We start from the raw sequence: 12,527 nt of genomic DNA, 5'->3' as shown, positions 1-12,527 counted from the left end.
AGCCAAAGAAGCAAGAGGAGCTGTACAAGGCTGTGTTCCCAAGTTCTCTCAGGTACACTGGGTGAGTATTGAATTCATCACTTCTGGCAAGGTTTCTCAGGAGCTGGGTGATGGAAGTATGGGTTCTTTCATCCTAGCACTGGAAGGTTAAAGTGGCAGAGAAAATGTCTTACAGTGCATCATTATGTGATGGATCATTTCTTTACATCTCTTTTTAGAATTGTAAAGTCATAGAGTGCCCTGAGCTGGAAGGGATCATCAAAGTCCAACTCCTGGCCCTGCACAGGACACCCCACCCTGTCCCTGAGAGCGTTGTCCAAATGCTCCTTGAGCTCTGGCAGCCTTAGGGCCGTGCCCACTGCCCTGGGGAGCCTGTTCAGTGCCCCTGAACTGCCTGTTCTTCTGGGGGAAGAACTCTGTCCTGATACCCAACCTAAGGACCAACTAACAGATGTTTTCTCCAACAATTCAGCCCTACCCAAATGTCAAGGTCTGTCCATTTTTTTTCCAGATTTGTTTCTTTTTAACGGGAGCACTCTGTTAGATGGACAGCTCAGATCTTCACACAGCCCCCCTTTGAGCAGTTACTGTCAGTCTGCAGAGAGAGCTTGAGGTTGGCCAAGCCTAAACAGAGCACACTGCAGGGTGAAGCCTTTGAATATTAAGGAATATCATAATTCAGTGTATCCTGAGCCCTTTCTTCTCCTTACCTGGGAATATTTGCATGAGGATCTGAGGTCTCTTCCAAGGTAGAGGGTGTAAGGTCCAGCACACTTAAAGCCACGTGCATAAAGCTGATCAAGGACACTCTCTACAGTCCAGTTAAAGCCTGTTTACTTGTCAGAACACTTGCACAGTGGACACTTGTATAGTTGGCAGTGTAAGAAATTTGGCTGGGAGACCTCAGAACACACAGGGATGGCTCCCACAGGAGGGGCTCTGGGAACGTGGTGTCTGTGCAGCTGCTTGGACCAGATTAACAGAGAGAAGAAAGCAGGGAGGAGGAGACAGGATGGGAAGGTGGAGGGGCTGAGTGCTCAGGGAAGCACAGTGCAGCTCAGAGGGGTGACTGCCCAGCTCATACACATCCCAGAGACCCTGGGGGAGGAATCCCACAGGAAAGAGAGGAGTTCTGCTGTCAGCTCTGCTCCAGGATTGTTTTACACTTTCCTGTTGTTTCATAACTTTCTTTTACATTTTGCTTTTACAAACCTGACCTGATGTCCAGTGTAAACACTAGGGTATCCTCTTTTCTGCTTCTTTGGAGTAGCTTGTCTGGAATCCCATCGTCAGTGGGTAGCAGTGAAGCTCCTGGGAGCAGCTCAGCTGCATTTCTTCAGACATTTCTGATAGCAGGAGATTCCCTGTGCCCTAGAAGTGCCAATTTCTCTCCGTCAGCTGTAAAGGCAACCAAGACAACAAGCTCTGGGGAGCAGAAGAAGATGGGATGCATCTACTTCACACACAGCTATGTTTGGACAGATGAAACTCAACCAATTATTTCCACTCCTAAACGTGCCAGGCTCTGGAGGAAATTTTGGTAAAGCTGAGCAAAAGGAGGTGTTGGATATCCTTGAAGATGATGGCTCCAGAGCTACAGTGTGTGCAGGCAAACCTCAGGGTTGTGTGCCACAGGGACGAGGAGCAGGAGGATGATGATGATGGTGCTCCAGAAGCAACAGAGAGCTGCCTCACTGCAGCAGCTCAGCTGTAACAGAGATGCTGCACACACAGTCCTAAAGACTGATTAAATCAGCTTTGGGGCTGGCAAGTGCACAGGATTGTTGGAGGTTTCCCATTATATTTCTCCCTTTGAAAGTGGGTTTGGAAGAGGCTCCTGCCCAAGTTAATCACAGGAGGAAGAGACAGAGTCTGTGTGGATGTTGTACATGTGGTGAGGACAGACACCAGGGCTGAGTGTCAGTCCTGGAGCACCTCTGAGCTTCAGGGCCCCCTCCAGGGCAGGGCTGTGCCTGTGCTGGGAGCTGCCTGCTGGAACAGGCAGGACTGGAGAATGGTTAAGCTGAGCTGTTCAGAAGATGAGTTCAGTTACTTCACATCATCTAAGCCTCTCTAATGAAACCTCCTCTTCCCGTTTGGAGGTAATCTTCCTTTGATCAAAGCCTCTTCTCCTCTGATGAGAACACAGCACAGTAATCAAGCAGCTAATCTGAGCCTGAGCAGCCTCCCAGGCCCTGCAGCACCCAGAGCTTCCTCATCCTCCCTCTCCTCCTCAGGCTGTCAGGCAGCTCTTTCTGTCTCCTGCTCCAGCCTTTCACACACCTGCCTGCACTGGGGCAGGGGGGGCTCTGCTGCTCCTGCAGGGCAAGGGGTCTCCTGGAGCAGGGATCTGAGCTGGCTGGAGCAGGGAATACCTCTGCCCACACCTTCCCTTGCAGTAAACTCTCTCCAAAGGCCAAAGAGGCTTTTAAACTCTAAATCCAGTTTTATTAGAATATAAACTTGAATAACTACATTTCTGAAAGAGGAGGAACTCAGTGACTAGGCCAGATGGAATAGAAATAAAAAAGCTTATAAACAACTCTTTCCCTTTCTTCTATGTCCCTGCAGAGGAGTCTTTACTTCTAGTTTGGTTTTATCTGGCTCAGTGGCTTTCTGAGTTGTAACAGAACTTTACTGAGTCCCTTCTGGTCCCTGGCACATCTTTTCCTTTCTGTCACCTCACCAAACACTTGTCCCAGCTGGGAAAACGCCATCCCACTGCACGGAAAATATCCCTGTGCAGGATCAGGAAGATCCTTAGAAAGAACAAGATCTACCATGGCTGCTCTGATGCTGATACAAATGACAGCCCACAGCAGGGTCTCCTTTGCTTTTCCTTCCTTCCTCCCTCCCTTGTGGGAATCCACCTGGGAACACAGCAGGAGACCCTGCCCCTGACTTGCTTCTTGTATTTTCTAGGTCTGCTGGACAACATGAGCTGTTCTTCAGACACGATGCACAGATCATGGGGATTTCTCCCCATCCTGCCTGAGGGGGGTTCTTGGCATATCAGAGAGTATCACAAACACTAAGCAGCACTTAAGATGATGAACAAGCTGCTTTCCTCCCATCATGATACACATACTCTTGTGATCCCACATGCCTTCATCCTTGGTTTGGCACTTTGCACTGAAGAGGCAGAGGTGTGGGACTTGAAAATGCAAATTCAGGTCTGAACATCTAGAAAGAAACATGGAAGCAAATACTCAAATGGTTGAGCCCCTGCAAATGCTCCTTGCACTGAGAAAGAAGCAACTGAGCCTCCTTGAGCACCTGAGCAAGTGTTTTGCTCTGCTCAGAGAGGAGCTGCAGCTCTGCAAACAAGCACCAGCCTCACAGAGTGGCCGGTGCTGATCAGCTGTGGATGGAACATCATCATCTGTTCCCAAAGCTGGGGAATCCAGGAGTATGTCCCAGGGCTGCTTGTTCCCCAGCAATGAAGCTTCATTCCCCAGGGGCAGAGTGCAGGAAGGTTGGCACAGCCAGGCACATCTCCTGGCTCCAAAGCCTTTGGATGTTGCAGTATTGGACTCGTGGGATGAGGTGGAATTTCCATCAGAGATTCTCTGGTCTTCTGCACGTTGGAGTGGAGGAGCCTTGTGTCTGTCCCACAAGGGGTGGGAACACAACTCCCTCCACCAGCAGCAGGCAGTTGGAGAAGTCCTGTGTTTAGGTATAATTTTTCTGCTGGATTTCTCCTGCTATTCCCCCTGGGGACTTCCTCCTGGTTTGTTCCTCCTCATGAGTGTTAGATGAGAAGGAGCATCCCTGAGTGTGTGGTGCTGTGTCCCACAGGGGGTTTCTGCATTTCCCTTGGGAAGAGGCAGCCTGGACTCCACATCCTACCTGAGGAATATCTCCTCTATCATTATTCCTGTTGGATCTAAGGTGGACACAACCACAGGGCCAAAGCCCAGGCTCTGGTGTGAGCTGTGCTGTGACTGTGTCAGATGGATCCAGGGCTGCAAGGCAGTTTGGGAATCCTGAGTTTGACAGTCACCACAACCACGTCTGCAAATCTGGCCTTTCAGCAGCATCTGGGTCATGCTGGGGCTCTGCAGGACTTGTCATCTATGGGATAATGCAAATCTGGGCAAGGAATGTTGGGCGAGATCTAGTAGAAGATGTAGTTGATGATCTAGTTGAAGATGTCCTTGCTCATTGCAGGGGGTTGGACTAGATGGCCTTTAAAGATCCTTTCCCACCCAAACTATTCTATTATTCTATGAAAGCTCTGAGACCTCCAGGACAATTAACTACTAAATTCAGGTATTAATCTTTGTAGTATTTATTGTGCTCTCTCCTCTCAAAGGGGATCTTTTCCCAGCCCAGTGCTGCCCATTATCTCTTATTGATCTGAAACAGGATCATAACAACAAAAAAGGTAATTTCTGGTAAAATCCACAGAGCAAGAAATGAACTGCTGCACACCCCAGAACATCGTAGCAGCTGAACCAAGTCCTGTGTCTGGGGACCTGGGGTGTCACCACAGTGGGGCCAGAGAGCAGAGCTGCCCTGGGAATACAGCAGGGGTGGGAAGTGGCCCCTGGCCCTGGAGCAGCCAACTGAACAGGGAGGGGAATGATGTTACAAACTCAGTCACCAACTTTGCAAGGACTTGTTTTAAAGTACTGGGCTCAGGAAAGTCACTGACTTACAGAATCAGGAATCACAGAATGGTTTAGGTTGTAGGGGACCTTAAAGCTCATCTCATCCCACCCCCTGCCATGGGCAGGGACACCTTCCACCAGCCCAGGTTGCTCCAAGCCCCGTCCAACCTGGCCTTGGACACTTCCAGGGATCCACAGCTTCTCTGGGCAGCCTGTGCCAGGGCCTCCCCACCCTCACAGGGAAGAATTTCTTCGCAATATCCCATCTATCCCTGCCCTCTGGCAGTGGGAAGCCATTCCTCCATGTCCTGTCACTCCAGGCTCTTTTCCAAAGTCCCTCCCCAGCCCTTTTGGAGCCCCTGTAGGTATTGGAAGGCCTTATTCAGTTCAGTCTTTCAACTGTGCCACTCTGAGAGAAGGTAAAAAAGAAGAGACGATCAAAGGTATGTTCCTGAGGAAGAGATTTCTGCTTTAAATCAGGATGAATAGCCAGAACAAGATGCAATAGCTGTAAGATGGAGCTTGAAGGAACAAGATGAACATGAGGAGCAAATTTGGTGGTGGGAGCTGATTATTGGGGTTGGTTGCCAAAGGTTCAGTACGTTTTCCATGAATTGCCATTTGTAAATCAACACTGCCCATCTCAGAGAAGTCTGTTTTCTCCTCAGTTTAGGTGAGAGTGGGTGCAGGATCGCTGAGTGTTCAACAAGAGGCCAGGCTGGGTCCCTCCTGAAGTCCAGATCCTCAGAAATGAGCAGCACAGAAACTCCTACACACACACCAAGGGGTGCCAGCTCTCCTGACACTGTGTCCTAACCCCCTAAGGCTTTTCAAGTCTCAGACATTCATTATCACTTCATTAAATGTAATGACTTTGGAACTTTCAAGATAAAATAGCATCTGGTGCCTCTTATGGAGGGTCCACCGCAAGTTTAGTGAGTAGACCTGGCGCACTTCTCCTTGTAAAAGGTCGTTGGTGGTTCCTGGGCCTGGATCCACCTGCACTTCAGGCTGGTGCAAGCACATACTGCTGCTAAAGGAGGATATCTGCCACCCTCCCACGTGGGGCTGATCCTCCCTTCACCCTCCCTCCAGCACACCTTTGTTTGGCCAGGAACACCTGAGCTGGGACAACAACCTGAGCTGGGACAACAACCAGAGCTGAGAATGGGTCTGGCTGAAAACTATCTCAGCCCACTCTTCCAATGGGAAGGACTGTAGGACTACCCTGGGGCTTGTGAATCTCCTCTCCTAAAAAATAAAAAAGAAACGGCAAAAGATTTTTGTCCTTCCCTCCCAGCCCTCCCCAGTCCCCTGGTCAGGAGTGATGCTGGCTGGGTCCTGTGCTTTGCCTGCCCAGCCCCTCACTGGTGTCACCCCAGGAAGAATGGGGACACTTCCTCGTGGAGACCCTATTTCCAACTAGAGAAATCATTGGAAAAGTGTGTAATGTCGTTTATACCAAGGAGACATGGACCCTCTGTCCACCCCAGGAAACTGAGTTCTGGGGAAGAGGATATGGGAATTCTGATGCAAGAAAGCAGGATTCTCAACAAATGACCAGTATCACAGATTGTTTCTGTCTTTCTCTGCCTGGATGGAGGGAGCAGGCTCAGCACATGCTCCCTCAGGACAGAGCAGCTCTCCCCTGGGCAGGGTGGCAGCAGGAGAGAGCACAGGTACATCCTGCAGGGCCCTGCCTGCAGCTTGGGATTAAAGCCAAGGTTCAGCTCATAAATCAAAGCTTTTCTTCCAGAGGGAAAGAGAAAGAGCTGAGCTGAGCTTGCAGCCACATCCCACAGCTTTTCCCTGTGGGACAGTACAGCCTCATTGCTCCTTCCCTGCTCCTCACACTCGTGGCAGGGCAGGTGAGCCCAGGGTGATAATGGGAGAGATGCCTGCTAAATCTTTCCAGAGCCTTGAACCCCTCCAGGCTCTTCAGAGGGCAATTGGGAAACATCTGTGGGGCCCAAGTGCCCTCTGGCACCACCTGGACATGGCAGCATTTGGGGTTGGAATCAGAGGATATGAAACAGCCACAAACTAAAGCTGTAGAGCAAAAGTAGGGCAGGAAATCTACCTCCTGTCAAAAGATTTGGGAGCCTTGGAGAAAGGTGTCTTGTGTTTTCTCATGGATCTCAATTAGCCATTTTGGGGCCTTATCCAGATCTGTATTCCTGGGATACACAGGTGAGCATCTCCTTTGTGAGAATGCCAAGTCCTGGTGGTGCCAGTTGTCCCTGAGTCAGCAGTGCCCTGGCAGCCAGGAGGGCCAACCCTGTCCTGCTCTGCCCTGGGGCGGCCTCACCTCAACACTGGGGCAGTTTGGGGGGACACAATGGAAGGAAGGGATTGAGCCATTGGAGAGTGTCCAAAGGAGGGACACGGAGATGGGGAAGGGCCTTGATTTGAAGGTGTGTGAGGACACTGAGGGCACTTGGTGTGTTCAGCTGGAGCAGAGGAGACTGAGGGGAGAGCTCAGTGCAGTTCCAACTGCCTGGGCAGGGGCAGAGGAGGGGCAGGGACTGAGCTCTGCTCTGGGGGGAGCAGGGACAGCAGCCAGGGAATGGCTGGAGCTGTGTCAGGGCAGGCTCAGGTTGGATCTCAACCAAAGGTTCTTCCCCCAGAGGCTGGTTGGGCACTGCCCAGGCTCCCCAGGACAGTGGGCACAGCCCCAAGGCTGCCAGAGCTGCAGGAGGGTTTGGATGATGCTCTGGGGCACAGGGGGTGACTCTTGGGGCTGGGCCTGTGCAGGGTCAGGGGTTGGACTGGATGATCCTTGAGGGTCCCTTCCAACTCAGCATATCCTGGGATTCTGTGATTCTGTGGTATTATGCAGAATACAACACAGGATGGCCCATCCTCTCTACTTCAAGGCTCTGATGGTGAACCCAGGGAGACTGGATCATCCTGCACAGGCACAGTTTGGGAGAGAGACTGGAGTAGGAGCACAGCAAGGGACTGACAGCTGGAGAAAGGCCTGGATTTGCTGGATCTTGTGTGGGGGCCACAGAAAAGGTCCAAAGACAAATCTTTGTCTGGAAAGGCCTGGATGCAGGGAATGCTTTTAAATGTCAGTGTAACTCCTGGAACAAAATGCTGCCAGGGAGGAGATCAGAAATCCTGTATACTCTGGGGCTTCATCCAGGCACTTCCAAAGGGATCTCACCTGCAGACACCTGTCTTTTTATAATCTACAGTTACAAAAGGAGGAAAACCCCATCCCAGCCCCACCTCCCACCCACCCATTGCCTGAGGACTGACTGCACTTCTCTGGGGGGTTTCCTCTTGGATTCTGCCAGCTGGGCTCACGTGTCCATGGTCAGGCTCTCTGGCATTGCCTGGGTGTGCTGCTACCTGAGCCAGCTGCCTCTGCTCCTGCACACACAGCCTCTCCCACCGATCCCAGCTTGGCAAGGAGAGGAAGGTCTCACTGCTCTGTTGTGAGTGCAGGGAAATTGGAGCTGCCTGGAAAGACACTGGCTCTGGACCCTCTGCCCTGAGTCCTGGGGAAGGCAAGGGTATTGCTGAAGGTGGAGTGACAACTGTGGAGTTATGAGAAAAAATCTAATGGTGAAAATATCCCTGCCAAGGATTTAGGTTAAGCTTTTGAAATAATGTTGCATGTTTGCTTTGTAGGGATCATCCCAAAAATCACAGGGAAAAGAAGGAACTCAAAACTACAGGGACAAAGTCCCCTGAAAAAGTGCTCCAAGAGAAGCTGCATCCAGGCTTAGGAGCAGCATTAAAATTCATGAAAAGAAGACACATTTCTGCTGGTAAGTATTGTCCAAAGAGTATAATTTAAAGATTCTTGCCAGAATGAGAAATAAAATCTAGAGTGGTAACATAATTAAAAGCCAGACAATCACAGCCTTACCCTGAGAGCCAGGCAGGGAAGGATCAATCAGATTTCAGCCCTTCACATAAAAGAGCCAGTTCTGCCTTTTGTGAAGCTGCTGCAGTGAGAATAGGGCAAAACGCTGCTCCCCATTGTACCAGGGGAGTCCAGAGGGCTCCAGGGAATCACAGAAGCAGCAGCAGCAGCTGATCTTCAGGAGAAGGCTCAGTGGGATGGGACCCTGCAAATCAACAAGACAAGAGGAAATGGCCTCAAGCTGCACCAGGGGAGGTTCACGTTGGACATCAGGAGGAATTTTCTACCTGGTTTTACTCCCATTCCCATAGGACAGACCCCACCACTTGCACCAGAATCCACAGAGTTATGTAAATTCTCCCTCCTCTGTGTTGGACGGATGCAAGGACAAAGCAGCAACACCAGCAGCCCTTCAGGAAGACTTCATTCCACAGAAACCACAAGTACAACACTACCCAAGTGAATAAGATGCAGAGCTTAGCACAGAGCTTGGGTTTGGTATTTAATTAGCATCTGGAAGCTGCTCTCCTGCTGAGAGGCTATGGATCACTGGGGTTAAATGGTCACACACAGAGTTTCTACTGCTGCTGTTCAAGGTGCAGAGCAGAAACCAAGGAAAGGAGACTGTGGGAGTCCCAGGAAATTGCATTAGACCTCCCCAGGATCAAGAAGTTGATTCCACGGGTGGGACCACAGGAAGGGACACATATGGGAGAGGGCAGAACAGGCTTGCAGGGATGTGATGGGGTGTGTCTGAGCAGCAGAACCTCTACAAGGGAGCCAGAGAGGGGCCAGAACAGCTCTGGGACCCACAACACACCAGGTGACCCAACTCAAGAGTGGCTCTTTCCCCAAAGCAGAGGACAGGCGTTCACAGGGAAACACCCACTCAGAGAGGTCACCTTTTTCTCTCTTCACTGATTCTCCATGGCACTGGAAATGCTAAGGGAGAGTTTTTTGCTTTTCTCAGTGCAGAATCAGCTAGTTCAGGAAGATGTGCTGCATGGAAACAGGAAAGTTCAGGCTCTCTGCTGCAATTATTTTATTTTCTGGGATGTGGCCTTTGTTATACCCCCAAGAAAGGGCTTTCTCTGTGCACAGGACTGGAGTCCCTCGTGGAGCTCGCTGAGAGATGATTCCATGGGGGTGATGAGGAAACAAACACAGGGATGAACACAGACATCTTTTTCAGGGCTCCTGTTCTATGCACAGTGAGCACTTCCAGCAAAACAACATTCCATTGAAAGTACTTGCATCCAGAAATACTTGATGGTGACAGCCTGTGGCATCCAACAGAGACCTTCAAGGGGTCTCTGCTGTGACCTGCTGCAATCTGGGGTCTGTCAAAGCCCCCCTGCAGAAGGGGGTGGTTACAGCTACTTCAAGGTCCTGTGCTTTGCAAACATGTGCATGAATGGCCCTGGGAAAGCCCCTCAACAGGATTTTTGTAGTCCCCAGCCACACTGAAATGTGCCCAGTGGCACTCAGAGAAGCTACTCCATTTCTTAAACTGTTTTAAACTCTCCTTCTCTCCAGGACCCAAGAGCTCCAGTGTCCTGGAGCCCTCCCAGACAGTGCCCTGGGTGTGGAGGCTGCAGGGACAGACGGGGCAGTGCACAGCCCACCCCTCCAGCAGGCACAGTTCTCCCAGGCTGGGGTTTCAGGAGGTGCCTTCAGCTGCCTCCAGCTGAGGTTGTCTGCAGGAATCTGTGTTTTCTGTACGAGGACTCCTGGGGGATGTTCCATATCTACCATGAGCAGAGAGGAGTGTGGTGATGGGGTAGCAGCTAAACCCTTGGGACAGAGGGGAGGGGAGCAGAAGGGACTGTAGAGAGATGGTTACATGCCAGTGGCAGTGCACTGAGGGTCCTGACCCACGTCTGGGTCACGTCCTGCCAGCACAAACTTCTGAACAAGTGGAAATAGTAAGAGAGTTGTGCAAGACAACTTCCAGACCAGCTTCCTGCCATCACCTGCTCTTTGACTTTCATCTCTGGCGTTAACTAATGAATGCAGAAAACTTTAAATTGTGAGAAAACTGGGATACTAACTTTGTTGTAGGTTTTTAATCTCCACCGGTCCTCAAAGATAATTGAGGATGTCTGTAATAAATAATTTAATGCAAATTTGCCATGAATTTCAGAATCTTTACTGCATATTCTGCTCACTCAGAAACTCCTGTGATTTGCATTTCCTTAAGAACAGTCACAAAAAAAACAATGGCAACCAATTTAAAGCAGAAGTAGCTTTTGATGGGGCACCGCTGAGGGGTCATTTTTCAGCTGATAATAACAGCATTTTAAATGTATATCTTGTTTTACTGAACCTGAAACCATAAATTGTTTACAATTTGGTAAAGCTTCTTGTCTGAGTTCCTGTGAGCACAAGTTGGTCCACTGGGTGGCTTAAGGGCTTCTCTGAGGTTCCTGAGATGAGCAGAGTCCCATGGGCATTAAATCCCCTCTGAGGATGTCTCACCAAAGTGGGACCCTTGGAGACCTTGGTAACCTCAGTACACCCTCGAGGGTGGATAAGAGAAGAAAGTCTTGCACAGCTGATTGTGAAGGCTGGGGTCAGTTCCACCCTCTTACTGGAGAAATGGGCTGGTTCCAGAGATGTGGGACCCTGAAGACACTTTCCAGCAGTTGCAGCTCTGTTTGGATCTGGCACATCTCAGTTTCCCACAAATGACAGTTTCACAACTCTGGGAATCCTCCTCCTCCTTATAAGCAAATCTCAGCCAAATGCGCCAGTGGGCTGCAGGAATCCTGCCTGGAAGGGGAGCAGCCAGCCTTGGAATGCCTGCACGGAACCGAGTCAGAAGGGGGAGCTCAGAGAAACCCGAGCCCTCGTTGTGACAGAGTGCAAACAACAGGAAGCAGGACACCATGGGGAGTCAGGACTCCACATTCCCTTACATAAATATCCCTGGCAGGTTGGCCAAGCTTTAAAATCACAGTGGCCACGTGGGAGCTGGGGAGCAGGACAGGAGTGCTTGGACAACCACTGACCCCCCGTAAGAGTGGGCTTATCCCACCAGAAAATCCAAAAATCTCCACCCTGGGGAAGAGACAGAGATGCCACTTCTTGGCTCTGTATTTCCTTAGCCCTTTACTTCCTTCACTATCTGTACCAGTTTTAGTCTTTCTGATTAAGAAGCCTCTAACCAAGGAGTCTCTGGGGATTAATTTTTTGCGTCATTTCCTTCTTCTGTCCAGTTCAGTCTTGATTCTCTCTCTGTCTCAGTAACTTGCAGAAACCCTTGTGCTGAAGAGGCTCCAGTCTAAGCTGATATTACAAATGAACCAAGCCCTGATACCATCTTTTCACAGCATGTCTGGGCACAAGGAACAAACAATTCATCTGGGTGGCCCCTGCAGAGCCAGGGTGAGCACAGACCCTCCTCAGCCCTAAGCGAGTCAGGCCTGTCATTTCCTACAAGATAAACAGAAGACAAATTTCCTACTGGTAAATAAAAGGGTCTGTATTCTCCTACTGCAGCCAGACATCAAAATGCCTGTTCCCAGCCCAAAGCAGACACCAGGGATCACAGTTGGAGTGGCTGTCTTGGAGGAGCAGTGGCTGGAGGAAATGCTACAGAGCCCTGGAAAAACTCCTGTTGCTCACCTTGCCTCCTTGCTGGAGGAAATGCAGCTGCCAGAGGAGTCAATGGCATTTTCAGCTAGAAATTATTTCACCAAGGACAGCCTTGAACATAAAAAACTATAAAATATCCTTACTAGATCTATAAAGAGCTTTTTAGCCCCCAGATTCTCTCCACTTTTTGCTGGCACTGAGGGCAGTGGGTTCCTGAACTCCCCGTGATTCTCCTGGTCTGATCTTCATGTTGCTGTACTTGGGATCTTGGCTCTTTAAAGGACAGCCAGGACCTTTGCAAAGGAGCCTGGAAGGACACATCAGTTCCTCCTGATGTGAGGGGAAATACAGGCATTTCCTCTGTGATGCTGCATCCCCTAAAATAAGCGTCTCCCTGGCTTGCAGGCTCATTCTCCACAGCCTTCTTCTGCAGCCCCCTG

This window comes from Pipra filicauda, unplaced genomic scaffold (assembly GCF_003945595.2).
Source record: "Pipra filicauda isolate LSUMZ 115617 unplaced genomic scaffold, ASM394559v2 scaffold272_size1030459_pilon, whole genome shotgun sequence".
NCBI classification, from domain to species: domain Eukaryota; kingdom Metazoa; phylum Chordata; class Aves; order Passeriformes; family Pipridae; genus Pipra; species Pipra filicauda.
Note: the sequence above shows the minus strand (reverse complement) of the source record.